The sequence below is a fragment of the Mirounga angustirostris genome, unplaced genomic scaffold (assembly GCF_029215605.1).
Source record: "Mirounga angustirostris isolate CCGP_5_RB_7025 unplaced genomic scaffold, mMirAng1.0.hap1 SCAF_13, whole genome shotgun sequence".
Classification (NCBI taxonomy): Eukaryota; Metazoa; Chordata; class Mammalia; order Carnivora; family Phocidae; genus Mirounga; species Mirounga angustirostris.
The window spans coordinates 31,056,065-31,070,892 of record NW_026991721.1 but is presented as its reverse complement, the minus strand read 5'-3'; the positions used below and the strand labels follow the sequence as shown (position 1 = coordinate 31,070,892).

Sequence of the window (14,828 nt, the reverse complement as noted above, 5' to 3'; positions counted from 1 at the left end):
TTATCCAAGAATACCCAAAATGGGCAAGGTGGGTTTGAACTTTGCTAAGCCAGTGATCTCCCACCATTTTCTCTCTGGCCCTCCCAGATGATGCTCTTTCTCGTGATGAAACTGGGGAGAAGAATGCGGAGGAAGATCTGCCCTTAAACACTCACAGGCTACTAGGAGGAGATCCCATGAAATATTCACCATAGGAAAGTAGGGAGTGGGGGTGGGGGAGGTCTAGAGGGTAACCAACTGACAAACAAAGCCATTGCCAAGCTCAGGTATGGGGTGACTGGGTCTGCCTGGGGTGATGGCAACTGAAATGGGGAGGAAGGGCCAAATATGAGAAGAACACAAAGGAAGATCCCATATAGATTTGATATTTAGTGTAGACTGGTTTCCTCTATTCTTCCTCCAATTAGATGAGAGGAAAAGCCCCTAGCACTAATCCTAGCATTTGGTAAGTACTGAGTAAACAGGAGCTTATACTAATCATGACTGGACATACATAGGCTACTAAAGAGAAAGGTCTTATATTTGAATAAGCCTTGATGAATCTGCCATGACCCCTGCCAGGCCAATATTTTATTTTTGCTGGGCTGACACAGGGTTAACATTAAAGGTTTATTAACATATATATTAAAGATACATTATAATGTTAATGTGTCTTTGGGACAGATTAATACTGTCTTTAAAGATATCACTTTCTTTCTCTCCCTCTCTCAACGTATTTATTTACACATATATATGCAAGCTTCCCTATATATATGTACATAAGGTAGAATAACATTACGTAGAAATAGATATACGTGCATCAAGCTATCACAAAGTTTATATGAACTTAAAGGCATATTAGTTTTGTTTACATATATATTTCTATAAAGGACTATGGGTCTATATGCATACCTACATATTATTCTATTGTATTCAGTACATACTCTATGAATAAAAAGGCCATAACTTAAAATATAGCCTTTGGTATTTGCATAATGTCTTCATTACTATTGAACAAAAACTGATCAACACATTCATTTTGTGGAGAAAAGTTTTATAAATGGGATGAATGAGATATTTTTTCTTTAGTCCTTAAAATGACAATGTAAAGAAATGGGATCTCTTTTCCCTGGAGATGAGAATACCCCAGGGGTATAATATTTCCAGACAGGATACTATAGATGTGGTGAGAAGCTGCTGTATCTCATTTCCAATGAGGCCACAGGAGAACATGATCGTAGCAGGAAGCTGTGGTTTAGGCTTTAAAATGCCTTTCTCATGAGGTAGTATAGAAGGAATGGGCCATTAAAGGAGTTTATGTATTTTCTCTTTTTTTTTTTTTCTGTTTCAAAAAGGAAACCAGTTATCTGAAATTGGTTAAGTCAGTCTATTCCATATAGCCCATTCTAAGACATGTCCCCTTCCTACTCTCAGGAAACTTCTGATGAGGTGGTGGGTGGATCTCATCAGAAGGAGCCAGTCTTGTATCATCATGATCCCAGTGCCTCTTTGCTTCTCCCCACAACACCAGCTGGGAGGACCAGGAATGGGAATTGTAACCGCAGGAAACCACTAAGAAACATCAGAGACACCATGTGGCCTGGCATGGTGGACCATGCCATGGCTGGACCTATCCTATTTACTTTCTCAAGGAATCACTAGAGAATATGTATTTCAACAATGGGAGCAGAAGTTGAAAAGCAGCCACAGGATAGAGGAGGGTTGTGACTGGCCATTAGCTTAAAAAGCAGCAGAAGAGTGAGTAAGCGGAGGAAACAGTGGCTGAAGAGAGAAGATTGAATAGATGCAAGAGAGAGAAAGCGAGTCAAATGTTCATGTGACCTCATGAGGGAGCTGCCTAAATTGGTGATGGGTTTCCAGACTGGTGTCAAACACCCTATCCTTTCTTTTCTCTGTATCAACTGGATGATTTTGGCCACAAGGAACAGAAAACTCAAGTGAAAGCAATTTAAACGGGGGGGGGGGGGCATTTATTATCTCACATAACACAAAGTCTGGAGACCAAGATGGTCTATACTCAATGTTTTGACTTTTGAATAAACCTAGTTCCCTCATGGATGCCAGATACCTTTAGAAGCTCCATGTTTCAACCTTATTTTCTCAAAGATGTACCTCCTGCAACCTCCTACCCTGTGCCAGTGTGGCTCAATTTCCCTTGGCTTGCTGCCCAGTGGGCACCCTGAGGTCTCTCTCCACCATCATTCTGGAATTTTTTGGGTCTGTTTGTTGTGTTGAATCCCCTGCTTCCCAGATTTCTCATCTTCACTTTTCTTGGTTTAGTCCCTTGTTTTGGTGGAGTACATTCTCTAGTAGCTTTCTAGGGGTACATGGGAAATAAATTTTTTGAGACATTGAATAGTTGAAGCATCTTAATTTTAGCCTAATAGTTGATTGATAGTTTGGCCAAGTATAGATTATGGTTTGGAAGTAATTTTCACTCAGAGGTTTGAAGGTATTGCTCTACTATGACCCAGCTTGCTGTGTTACTGTAGAGAAGTCCAATGTCATTCTGATTCTTGATCCTGAGTATGTAATCGATTTTTTCCCTCGCCTCTATAATAGACTCTCTTTGTCCCCGGTGTTTTGAAATTTCATAATGATGTGCTTGGTGTGTTAGCGTGAACCTTTTTTTTTTACTGTTTGGCACTCAGTAAAACCCTTCAGTCTGGAAACTTATGACCTTAGTACTGGGATTTTTTTTTTTTTTTTTTACATTCTTTCATTATATCTACCCCCATAAGTTTTCTTTCTCTTTTCTAGAAGTTTTATTACTTGAATGTTGGACCTTTTTTGCTCTAATTGTTGCCCCTCCTCCATCTAGTTTTTTTTTCTTTTTTTACTTCTTGCTTTATTTTTAGGAAGATTTCCTCAGCTTTATCATCTAACCCTTTTATTGAAATTTGTCATTTCTCTTATTTTTAATTTTCAGAAGATCTTTCCTGTTCTTTGATTCTCTCCCTTACCTCTTTTGTAAAAATGAAAAAAAAAAAACCCAAAAAACTAAACCCCCCCCAAATCCCATCTTGTTCTTGTTTTATAGATGCAAAATGTACTCTTATCTCTCTGAGGACATCAGTGAAATTTTTTCTCCCTATATCATAGCTGTATCTTCCAAATTGTTTTTCTATATTTGCCTGGACTCTGACCTTTATGTCAGAGCCTTCCTCAAATATCTGATGATCCTTTGCAGTCTAATCTTACTGGAGAGTGGACCACTAAAAAGCTAACTGCAAACACTTTGCACACGCTTGGGCCTTGTCAACTGTTGGACAGATTACCCAAAGAAGAATCCTCCAGTCTCCTGCCTGAAAGGGTATAATCCTGAGTGTCAGCATTTTGGGGACCCAACTTATGGAAGAGGTCTGAGTGTGTGGAATTTCACTCAGTCTCCTTGTTTTCAATCCAGCCACTCTGTGCTCGGCTTTGCTTGGTGGTCCTTAAGAAAGACATCCTCTCTTGCCTTTTGCATTGTCACCTCTCAGTGTGGGGACAAGAAATTACCAGATGCACCGAGGGGATTTGCAGATGTCTTTTTTTTTCTTTAACAGATTTAAAAAAAAAAAATCCTTTTGTTTTCAGCCTGGTCTTTACTCCCATGCCCAGAATTTCCACTTTCTGATACTTTGGGGCACTCTTGTGAAATTAGGTTTTTTTTCTTAGCCTTCTGCACTGATGGGTTAGTATTCAGCTTTTTTGGGTCTGCTGTCAGTTCCTACATTTAAAAACTTAGCTTTAAAATTTTTGTTGGTCTTCTTTCCTCTCTTAGTTTCTTTGTTTTTACAGATCTATGCCTTGGAGGAATTTTTATTTACCATCTTTTTAGTGGGGTTTTGGAAAGGACCAGTGGGGAATACATGTATTTAATCTGTCAACTTTATTGTGAAGCCCTTTGGACTTCTCTTTTTAATACTAAAGACATTTTCCCAGAATTTCCCACTAGACATACAACATGGGGCTACATGCCAATGCCTAAACCAATTACTAGCAGGGGATGAGGTCACTTTGGCTTAGAAAAACTGCAATTCACTCCTGGCAGTGAGGAGGAGCCCCTTCCCTGAGCACAGGACCACACAGAGGGCAGAAAACTAGAGTGTGATATTCAAAATATTCAACATCAGATAGAGCATGGCACCAAGCAGTCAGAATGGACACACTGCCCAACAGGGCGAGTAAAGCCCTAGGAATACCGAGTGAAATCTGATTCTGCCAGCAAGGAAGAGGATGGGAAAGGATTTGGTGCACCCCCAATGGTGGCTACAAAAACCTTGGTTCTTGGCGCCTGAACAGCAAACGTAGAAAATGAAGTGCAGAATTGCTTTAAAGAAAGGACCAAATCACCTCCTAAGGACAATTTCAGCCTAAGAATTTTTACCCAAAGCAGAATTGCTCCATTTAATAATGTTTTCTGAGAGCAGTCTACTAATCTGAACCAAACACCATCGCAGGGAGCCAGAGTACATACAAATTACAGAGCGAAGGCCACTTTCCAATTCTGGCACAACAGAAGGCTGTATATAAAAGGTTGCTCTGAGTACTTTAAGACTGAACTTTGGGAGAAAGGTTCTGCCTCAGTGGTATTTACGACTAATTGGTTTTATCTCACTTGCCAGCTCTTGATTTATGACGGCTGTCTCGAGCATTGGCTTGAGTAGAACTCTGAGTTCGGGCTGGGATCAGCTGGAAAGAGCACTGTACTCATTTAGCAACATGCATGTGGATATTGGCACAGGGAGTGCCAGTACATGAGCTATTTATTTTCTCTCTTCTTTCAGGTCATTCCCACCTGGGTCAAGGCTCAATGGAATCACCCAGGCTAGGGATGTCCAGATTGCCAACTGTACCTAAGACAAGGGGATAACCTTTTCTCTTGGCTGACACGTTAAATTGAGGAAGAAGAGCATCCTCAAGGAAGAGTTCTTAGGGATTTTGCTAATATCAGGGTCAAAAGGAGAAGGAAGTTTGGCGCAGTTGGTAGAGCCTGCAACTCTTGATCTCAGGGTTGTAAGTTTGAACCCCACATTGGGTGTAGAGATTAGTTAAAAATAAAATCTTAAAAAAAAGGAGAAGGAAGTTTTGTTGAGCTTCATCTTTGAGAAGAAAACTAGAAGACAGAGGTGCAAGGATGTTTCAGTGACTCTGAAATGAAATGTGGATGGGTAAAGTATAAAATATTTCCACAGCTCTGTGACTAACAACACCAAGTTTGCTATTTCTGCTTCCTGGTGGTAATTAGCAGTCAAACAACTTGTTTTGGGTCATTAAATATGATCATGGGTAGGGAGAGCAACCGGCCTTGGATCAACATGAGTGGTGGGGTTGTGGGGTTGTTGAGCACAATGGTCAAGAAAGAATTGTTGAATGGAAAAAAGACAGTTTCTTCAACAAATGGTGTTGGGTAAATTGGACAGCCACATGCAGAAGAATGAAACTGGACCATTTCCTTACACTACACACAAAAATAGACTCAAAATGGATGAGTGAGACAGGAATCTATCAAAATCCTTGAGAACACAGGCAGCAACCTCTTCAACCTCAGCTGCAGCAACTTCTTCCTAGAAACATTGCCAAAGGCAAGGGAAGCAAAGGCAAAAATGAACTATTGGGACTTCATCAAGATAAAAAGCTTTTGCACAGCAAAGGAAACAGCCAACAAAACCAAAAGACAACCGATAGAATGGGAGAAGATATTTGCAAATGACATATCAGATAAAAGGCTAGTATCCAAAATCTATAAAGAACTTATAAAACTCAACAGCCAAAGAACAAATAATCCAATCAAGAAATGGGCAGAAGACATGAACAGACATTTCTGCAAAGAAGACATCCAAATGGCCAACAGACACATGAAAAAGTGCTCAACATCGCTCAGCGTCAGGGAAATCCAAATCAAAACCACAATAAGATACCACCTCACACCAGTCAGAATGGCTAAAATTAACAAGTCAGGAAAAGACAGATGTTGGCGGGGATGAGGAGAAAGGGGAACCCTCCTACACTGTTGGTGGGAATGCAAGCTGGTGCAGCCACTCTGGAAAACAGTATGGAGGTTCCTCAAAAAGTTGAAAATAGAGCTACCCTATAATCCAGTAATTGAACTACTGGGTATTTACCCCAAAGATACAAATGTAGCGATCTGAAGGGGCAAGTGCACCCCGATGTTTATAGCAGCAATGTCCACAATAGCCAAACTATGGAAAGAGCCTAGATGTCCATCAACAGATGAATGGATAAAGAAGATGTGGTATTTTTATATATATGTGTATATATATATATATATATATATACACACACACAATGAAATATTATGCAGCCATCAAAAAAATGAAATCTTGCCATTTGCAATGACGTGGATGAAACTAGATGGTATTATGCTAAGTGAAATAAGTCAGTCAGAGAAAGACATGTATCATATGATCTCACTGATATGAGGAATTTGAGAAACAAGACAGAGGATCATAGGGGAAGGGAGGGAAAAATGAAACAAGATGAAACCAGAGAGGGAGACAAACCATAAGAGATTCTTAATCTCAGGAAACAAACAGCGTTGCTGGAGGGGAGGTTGGTGTGGAGGATGGGGTGGCTGGGTGATGGACATTGGGGAGGGTATGTGCTATGGTGAGCGCTTGTGAATTGTGTAAGACTGATGAATCACAGACCTGTACCCCTGAAACAAAAAATACGTTATGTGTTAAAAAAAAAAAAAAGAATTGTTGAGACATTGTATGGTGCAACTGAGTAAGTGTATTTAAATAGCATGGAGACAGGACCCATGGGCAGAAAGAACTGCACTTTTGCTGTATATATGCTTAGTGCTCAAGGGGCAGAGGACAGTATTAGATTATAAATATCTTCTTTGAATTTCTACTGGTGAAGCTACTTTTCACAGGATTTCTCTGGTGCTTATCATTCGGCTCGATATTAACTATTAGTGGGATATACAAGCAGTCATGAGACCCTTTAAGAATGAAGCAACCAGCACATATTTGGTCCTTATTGGAATTACACAAGCTATAGGTCAGCCTTCTGGGCTAAAGCTGAACGTTTTTCTGTTTCTATCCCTCATCAGTGGCAGTTATCACAAGAGAGGAAAGCAAGTTGAAATCTCTGACACCTACTGTAAAGAGGAAAAGAGCATGTGAGGAGCAGTCTGAGAGGGAGCTTTGGGCTGAATCCTAGAAAGGTCCTTGTGGAGGTTTCCAAATATAGTGCTTTCTGCTCTTCAAAGCGCTCTTCACTGTTTTCTCCTAGAATTTCCTGCCTGCTCTTTGGGTTAGGTACAGGTGATATTTTTAGCCATTTTCTTAAAAGTAAATTAATTTTAAGAGAGGGTAAAGTAACCCAAAATACACAGCTAGATAGAAGTTGATCGAGGACTAGAAACCAGTTCCCCCAACCTACAGACCAAGGCTGTGTCCCTACACCATAATGCCACTGGAACAGAACATGGAATTTCCTGGTCTGGAGGATGTCTAGGAAGATATTAAGCAAAGGTGAAAGTGGGGATAAGGAATAGTGTTCCAAGCAGAAAGAATAGCACTTGCAAGGCCCTGAGGAAGGAGAGGACAAGGTGCTCCCTGAGAACCAAAAGCAGGCCAGGAAGGCTGGACCAAGGAAAGCTACATGGATATTGCTATCAGATGAGGCAAAATGTGTAGCAGGAGCAGATCACGAAGGGCACTGAGGGCTCTTCTTCTGCTTCTTCAGCTAAATTGGCAGGTTCCTTCCTAAATAGCCTGAGCACACTCTCTTTGGACTTTTGTTACATCAAATGGTACCAACCTTTGAACCACTGGTGGGGGGGTGGGGATGGGGAGGATGGGATTATTGTAAATACATAAATCTGTTTGCATGCCAATCTCAGTCTGAATAAAAACATGTTTTGCATTTTTATATACTACTATTTTCCAAACGAATATAGATGTTGTGATGACTAAAACTCAAATTCAATTTCAAGTACTCCTGAATTCCTAGAAGCTTTTGGCTATTATGTAAATAACCCCTATGTCTCTGGCCTCATTAGCTAGTGACATCAAATACAATTGCAACTCCTTTTGCTCTACAAATTGTTACAGCTTGAAAGTTGGCCCACTCAAAGGGTCATCCAGCTATTTCTGACCGTTTCCATGGGCACAGGACAGGTCTCTGGGGTTCTTCCTACTTGAGCTTTTCATCTTAATCGTTGTACTGTTGCTCCTGCCCTTCTTCTCTCATGGTTTCCTGCTCTTCTGAGCCCATCTTTGTTCATCGCCACCTTCTGTGACCCCACCACTATCTTGATGCATTCCCACCGCTCATGTCTCCCGCTGGTTCTGTCAGCACTGCTACTCTTGGTTGCAAATAGTTTGCTTTCTGCTTGTAGAAGACTAGCATAACCTCCTGCAGCTGGAGGGCGGCCCTATCACTTCCCTAAGCTTGACTTCCCCTCTGGCCGGCATCTTCTGCACCTGTGCAGCCCCGGAGTCCGGCCTTCTCCCTGTACGAGGACAGCTTACTCTGAACAGTGGAACGCCTCCGAGTGTCTCCACACGTAGGATTCCCATCCAACTGGTCTTGCAGAGAGAAAGGCTTTTATTCCCATAGTCCAGGCGTCAGCAAACTATGACTCAGGGGTCAAATCCATTGTCCGTCTGTTTTTGTAAATAAAATTTTACTGGACCACAGCCACGCTCATTTATTTACATATTGTCTGTGACTGCTTTCGCACTACAGTGGCAGAACTGAGAGGCTGTGACAGAGGCAGTATGGCCTGCAGAGCCAAAAATATTTACTATCTGGATCGTTACAGAAAAAGTTTGTCCACCCTTTATCCAGTTCGTAGGCCTGCCATATTTCCTGCCTAGAGATTAACTTCTGCCTAGTGGAAACATCCTTCCCCTCAGGGGAGAAATGATATTTCTCACTGCTAAGTAATGGTCCTCCTTATGAACTCCCACCTAACAGTCGTGCCCTAAAAATACAGGGATCATTTTTCTAAAACTCATGCTATTCAGTCTTATCTCCGGTAACTTTGTTATATGTACTGTATGTACATATATGGAAGGTGGGTGTGATATGATCAGGTTTATGTTTTTATTTTATTTTATTTTTCCAATTTGGGAAGGATTTAATTAACAAAATAAAATGGGGGAAAAGGGCCCATGGGGGGCTCTGGGGAGAGAGTTCTCTTCCCCACGGCTGATGCCCCCAAGCCTGGCAAGCCCAGAGAGGGCTCTTGGACCCGCCCGAGCAGAACCCGCCTTGACACCCGGAACCACTCTGCACGATGCCACCTCCTCGTGTACACTCCTCATTCTATACAGATTTTAAAAACCCAACAACTGCCATTGTCATAAAGTGGCTTCTAGTTCTCCTACTCTGGCTTGGCACGTTAATGCATGCAAAGCAAGGTTTCAAGGGCTTCACCAAACAGTTAATTTTGGCAAAAAGAGAAAACAAACAAAAAGCTAAGATTCCTAAGCAGGATTAAAAGCCACTGAAGTGAAAACGATGTATTTCTCAACAGTATGGAATGAGATCACAGCTACAATCTTTTTTTTTTTTTTGCCATCCTCTCTCCAGCTCGGGTCAAAGTGCATAGCAGCATAACACAAAGTCCTCCGTCAAGCCAGTGTTCTCTGCTTTGGGGGTCAGAATTCACAAGTCAAGTTCAGGCAGTCCGAAGAATCATAGGAGGATGCTCACTGTCCTCCTCAGCCGCAGAGCGCTGGCCTCCTCTTCCAGACATGTGCCGCCCACTGCTCCCAGCTCGTCTGTGTAGGCAAGTCTGGTCGGGGATGAAGGCCCGTGAGTACCTGTGGCGACAGCTGTGCTGTAGGCCTGGGTCACTAACCGGCAGTCGTGAGAGGCTGAGTCTAAGATTTCATTGGTCGTCTCCATGCTGCCATCCAACTTGCGCTGTTTCATCAGGGTGCACTCGCCTCCCTCCTGGGGGTCCAGGTTGTACATGTACAAGTACCCGTCGTAAGCTCCCACCAGGAGCCGGGGAATCTTCTGAACTGTGGCCAGCGAGCAGATGTTCTTGTGGCCGCAGAAAGGCAGGTGGACTGTGGCAAAGGCTCTGCCCTGGTTGAACATTTCTGTTACTTGGGAGGGCAAGTAGCTGGTGGAAGCCATGAGTACCTTCCCGAAGTACCCGGTTCGGGTGGTGGGCTCCTCCTGAGGTTTTTCTTTCACAGTCTCGAGTTTGAAGATGTGCACAGTCTCAGTGTTGCTGGATGTGGAGAGGAACATGCTGTCCATGCTGTAGGCCAAGGAGCAGATGCTCACACACCTCTTAACTCCTCTCCGGAACTCAAAGAGTTTTTGTCCCTCTGGAATGGAGAATACCCTGATCACTGTCCCCTTCTCCGAGGCAGTGGAGAGCTTGGTTCCGCTGGAGTCAAAGGCCTGCACTGCCAAGGACTGTCGTGAGCCGGGATCATGTTCGCAGCTCTCAAGTTCATGGTGTCGAAGACCTGCACCTCTCCGTTGGTGGCACTGCCTGGGTACACCAAGTAACCATTGTCCTTGTGTGTGGACAGTGCACACAAGCCTGCAGGGTTGGGAGGGGTCTCCCTGATGGTGTGCAGGACTTCCATGTCCTGAAGGTTGTGTATATTGAGACTCCTCCAGGCATACTATTAGCCTCTGCCTGTTCAGCTTCACAGCCAGGATGGTATTCGAGTAGCTGTGGTTGCAGTTCTCGGTTCCTTTCTTAAAGTGGCAAACTTTGAGCTTCCTAGGAGCTTTGAGGCTAACGATGGCCACTGAGCTGCTTGAAAGCAATCTTTCTACAATGCACACATCTTCATTATCAGTGCGTTCATAGCTCTGTTCCAGCTTATCCACAGAAGAAAGGGAGAAAAATTTATAACCGGACTTACTACCAACAGCTAGGGACGTATTGCCCTGCTTGAAGTTGGCGAAGAGCCGCTGGCTGGCGCCGGCCTTGCTGCTCTGACTCGCCAGGTTCGTGATGGGCGCGCGGCGGGCGGCCCGGCCGGCGGCTGGGGGTGGGGGGTAGGGTGGGGGAGGCGTGTCGGGGGCGCTCAGGGTGGGCGCCGGCCCCGCTCGCCACCTCGCTGGCCGCGGCTGGCTTCCCGGGGATCAACCGCCGCCTCATCCCGTGCCCGCTCTTGGTTATGCTCCGGAGCCGGGGCCAGGTTTATACTTTCAAAGGGTCACTCCAGTTGCAGTGACAAGAGTGGACTCGAGAGAGCACAACTGGAGGCAGAATGATCCAGTAAACGGCTGTTTCAGTAAAGGCAAGGGCGTAATGGGGGTCTAAACCAAAGTGGCAGCGAAGAGGAAAAAAGGTCGTGGATCGGAGTACTATTGAGGAAGTAATTTTTTTTTTTTAAGATTTTATTTACTTATTTATTTGAAAGAGAGAGAGAGAGCACGAGCTGGGGGGAGGGGGAGAGGGAGAAGAAGACTCCCTGCTGAGCAGGGAACCTGAAGTGGGGCTCCATCCCAGGACCCTAGGATCATGACCTGAGCCAAACGCAGATGCGTAACCGACTGAGTCACCCAGGTGCCCCTATCAGGCGTTTTAATACCTCTTCTCTGAGATCTAGCCCCCAAGCTCTAAGTACTAGAGTTCTGATAATACATCATCTGCCTTGTTTCTGGAATCTCTCCAGATTCTGGGAGCTTCCAACTGTCTTCTCTTAACCTGCTCTCTTAATTTTGCCTGATCCCTGGGACCCTGCTACCTCCTGATGGCCCTCTATGAAGCATTTGGAGAACCTCTCCCACCTCATGTCTCTCTCTCTCTTTTTTTTGGTCCACCTATGAGAGATACTGCTTACTCAGATTTGCATTCTCCTTTGATATCATGGACTGGAACCTCTGTGGGATTCCATGATCTCTCTCTGTCTCTCAGACTGAGCTTTTTGCTAGCAGTTTATGTATTTCCGAAAATGAATCTAGTTCCAAATCCAACTTTTCAGGTTACTTGGTTATTTTGTCAGCAGTTGGAGATGTGCTGAGCCAATTTCAAGATACAACAAAGGTAAAGAAGGATAGGTGGGTGTTCTGTGGCTTCATGGTATTAAAAAAATGCCAAATCTGTGATTTTTACTCATTTATCTCAACTGATTGAGAAATTTTTGATGGATTCAAAAGTGGTAACTTTCTCCTGCTCTCCCAGGAGTTCTCTGTTCATTCTATATTCCCATAAGTTGATAACTCCCAAATTTATAGTTTCTGTACTAAAATCTACTGTATATACACTGCTCACTAGATTCTTCCATCTGGAGGTCTCCCAAACACTTAAAGTCCAATCTAACAGTTGAACTCTTTGCAGTATTGCTCCTTTTCCTTCTCTTCTTCCCATGTTTTTTGTGTTGGCTAATGGCCCTATCAATCATCTCTGTCAAATAAGCAAAAGATGTAAGAAGCATTCTGGAATTATAAAATTCCTAAATACATTTTAAACCTTCCTTATCTCTTCTACATTCTTATTGCCTTAGTTTGGTCTTTTTCTGTCTCATGAGGACTAGTCATTTTCTGGTTCCTCTCTCTGTCTCTAGTCTTGTTCTGATCCTTCAAGGATAGGAACCAACTGACCGTCATCTCTCTTATCCCCAGAACTGAGTATGAGATGAGTATGAGGTTCCTTGTTGAAGTCAACTTTGAATGAAAAGGGCATGTGTGTTCCTTCCTTTTAAAAGTCCCTCTGAACTAAGGTCTTCTTTTATCAATATTTTCCTTCTGGGTCCTAGGAAATTCCTCCTGTGCTATGGAAAACCTCAAGGGAGGCTTCGCCCAAGACTTTGAGAGGATTTGAAGCACTTTTTAAATAAAAAGTTTATCTTTTTCACAGGCATTGCTATGGCTCACTTTGGGGGGTGAGAAGGCCTTCTGCTGGGGTGAGAATACAAGTCAGGCTCCTGAATTTTTATAACAGAATGTCAGCCTTGCCACCTGACAGTCTAAAACATATGCCTAAAGCATATGGATCTCTTTTCAATCAACACAATGTCTTCACTTCCTCTAAAGAGCTCAATCTTGGACTGACTGAAATTCAGCCCTGTCAAAAAGCTTAGCTGAGAAGAGTGATATTTGAGGGATATTTGAAGCTAACCATTCAGTCTCTACATTTTAACCTTAAACCAAGTTTAAAAATTTATTTAGACTACAGCTCTAATTCCATTAGAAATGTCATCATTGAATGACATTTAAGTAATATGCTATCTGGTTTTATGCAGGAATGGTAAAGAAATGTCTACTTCAGAAGAACCACCTCCAAAGTCTTTTTCCATTATCTTACTAAATGTATCTTCAAAAGAATGTTTCTAAAGGGGCGCCTGGGTGGCTCAGCCGTTTAGCGTCTGCCTTCGGCTCAGGTCATGATCCCAGGGTCCTGGGATCGAGCCCCACATCGGGTTCCTTGCTCAGCAGGGAAGCCTGCTTCTCCCTCTCCAACTCCCCCTGCTTGTGTTCCCTCTCTCGCTGTCTCTCTCTGTCAAAAAATAAATTTAAAAAAATCTTAAAAAAAAAAAGAATGTTTCTAAAGAAGTGGAATACTTTTTATATTGGGTAATGAGATCTATTATAATTCTCTTCAAGACAAAGTTTCAACATTTGAGCTACCCCCTTCTTTGGTAACAGTTACTATAGAAAAAACAATAAAAGAGAAAAATTTAAAGAATAACAATACTCTAAAGAACAAATATATGTTTCTTTGAATCATAAAGTGAATGGAAATGCAAAACAATAAATGGGGTTGTAGCTGAGGGTCTGCTAGGCTCTGGCACAGTAAAGAGGCAGAGATAACTAGAGATTAGTTCCCATGGAGTGACAGGGTCTCAAGGTGCCAAGCAAGTGGGGATCAGACCTGGGATAATTGTTTGAAATTAGGGTATGAAATGGGGTACCATGCCATGAAAGAAAACTTAAAACAAACAAACAAACTTCTGTCTAGTACTACTTGAATATCCAAGAAGGGAAAATAATTTAACAATCTGAAAAAGGTTTTATGGTAAGATATTTAGACTTTCACCAAAGTTAAATAAGGAAACAATTCATAATAAAGAATAAGAAAAACATGCAGAAACAAAACAATAACAGGCAGATCTAGAAATGGGCGATTAGAGTTTCTGGAAATAAGATTGTATAAACTTTATAAAAGACACAAAGAGAGAATTAGTAAAACAAAGTAGAACTGAAGAACTTATGAAAGAGAAGTTTGGAGAGTTGGAGGATAGATCGGTAAAATTTAGGTTAATAGAAGCTTCAAAAAATTAAAAATAAAGGAAAGAGTAGAGAAGCAATTGTTGAAGAGACATTAGCTTAAGTGTTGAAGACACAAATCCTCAGATTAAAAAAGTAATCCAGGTTCTAAGAAAGATAGATAAAAATAAATGAATACTTAGATGCATTATAATGAAATTAAAAATAAGGAGAAAATATTAAAATCTATTAGAAAAATCAGATTCTTGGGGCACCTGGGTGGATCAGTCAGTTATGTGTCCAACTATTGATCTCAGCTCAGGTCTTGATCTCAGGGTTGTTCAATCCCATTTTGGGCTCCATGCTGGGCATGGAGCCTACTTAAAAAAAAAAAAAAAGAAAGAAAGAAAGAAAGTAAAAGAAAAAGAGAAATCAAAATTAGATTCTTAAAGAAATGACCATTAGGCAGACAGTGGACTTCACACCAGCAACTATAGATACTAGTTGACAACGGAGCAATGCCTTCACTCTCAATCACTCTCAGTCTAGAATTCTATGCCTGGCTAAACCACCTGTGAGATTAGGCCCAGAACCTAAACATAAAAAGGCTTTCCTGGGAAGAAAATCTCTGTTTTCCTTCTCACAGCATCATTTCTTTGGACACATGTTGAGAT

The 14,828-nt window shown here is 42.3% G+C and overlaps 1 pseudogene; it reads right to left on the bottom strand.

Moving 5' to 3' along the window:
• Nucleotides 1-9,547: 9,547 nt before the first annotated feature.
• Nucleotides 9,548-10,577, bottom strand: LOC123858005 (WD repeat domain phosphoinositide-interacting protein 2-like; annotated as a pseudogene).
• Between the last annotated feature and the right edge of the window lie 4,251 nt (nucleotides 10,578-14,828).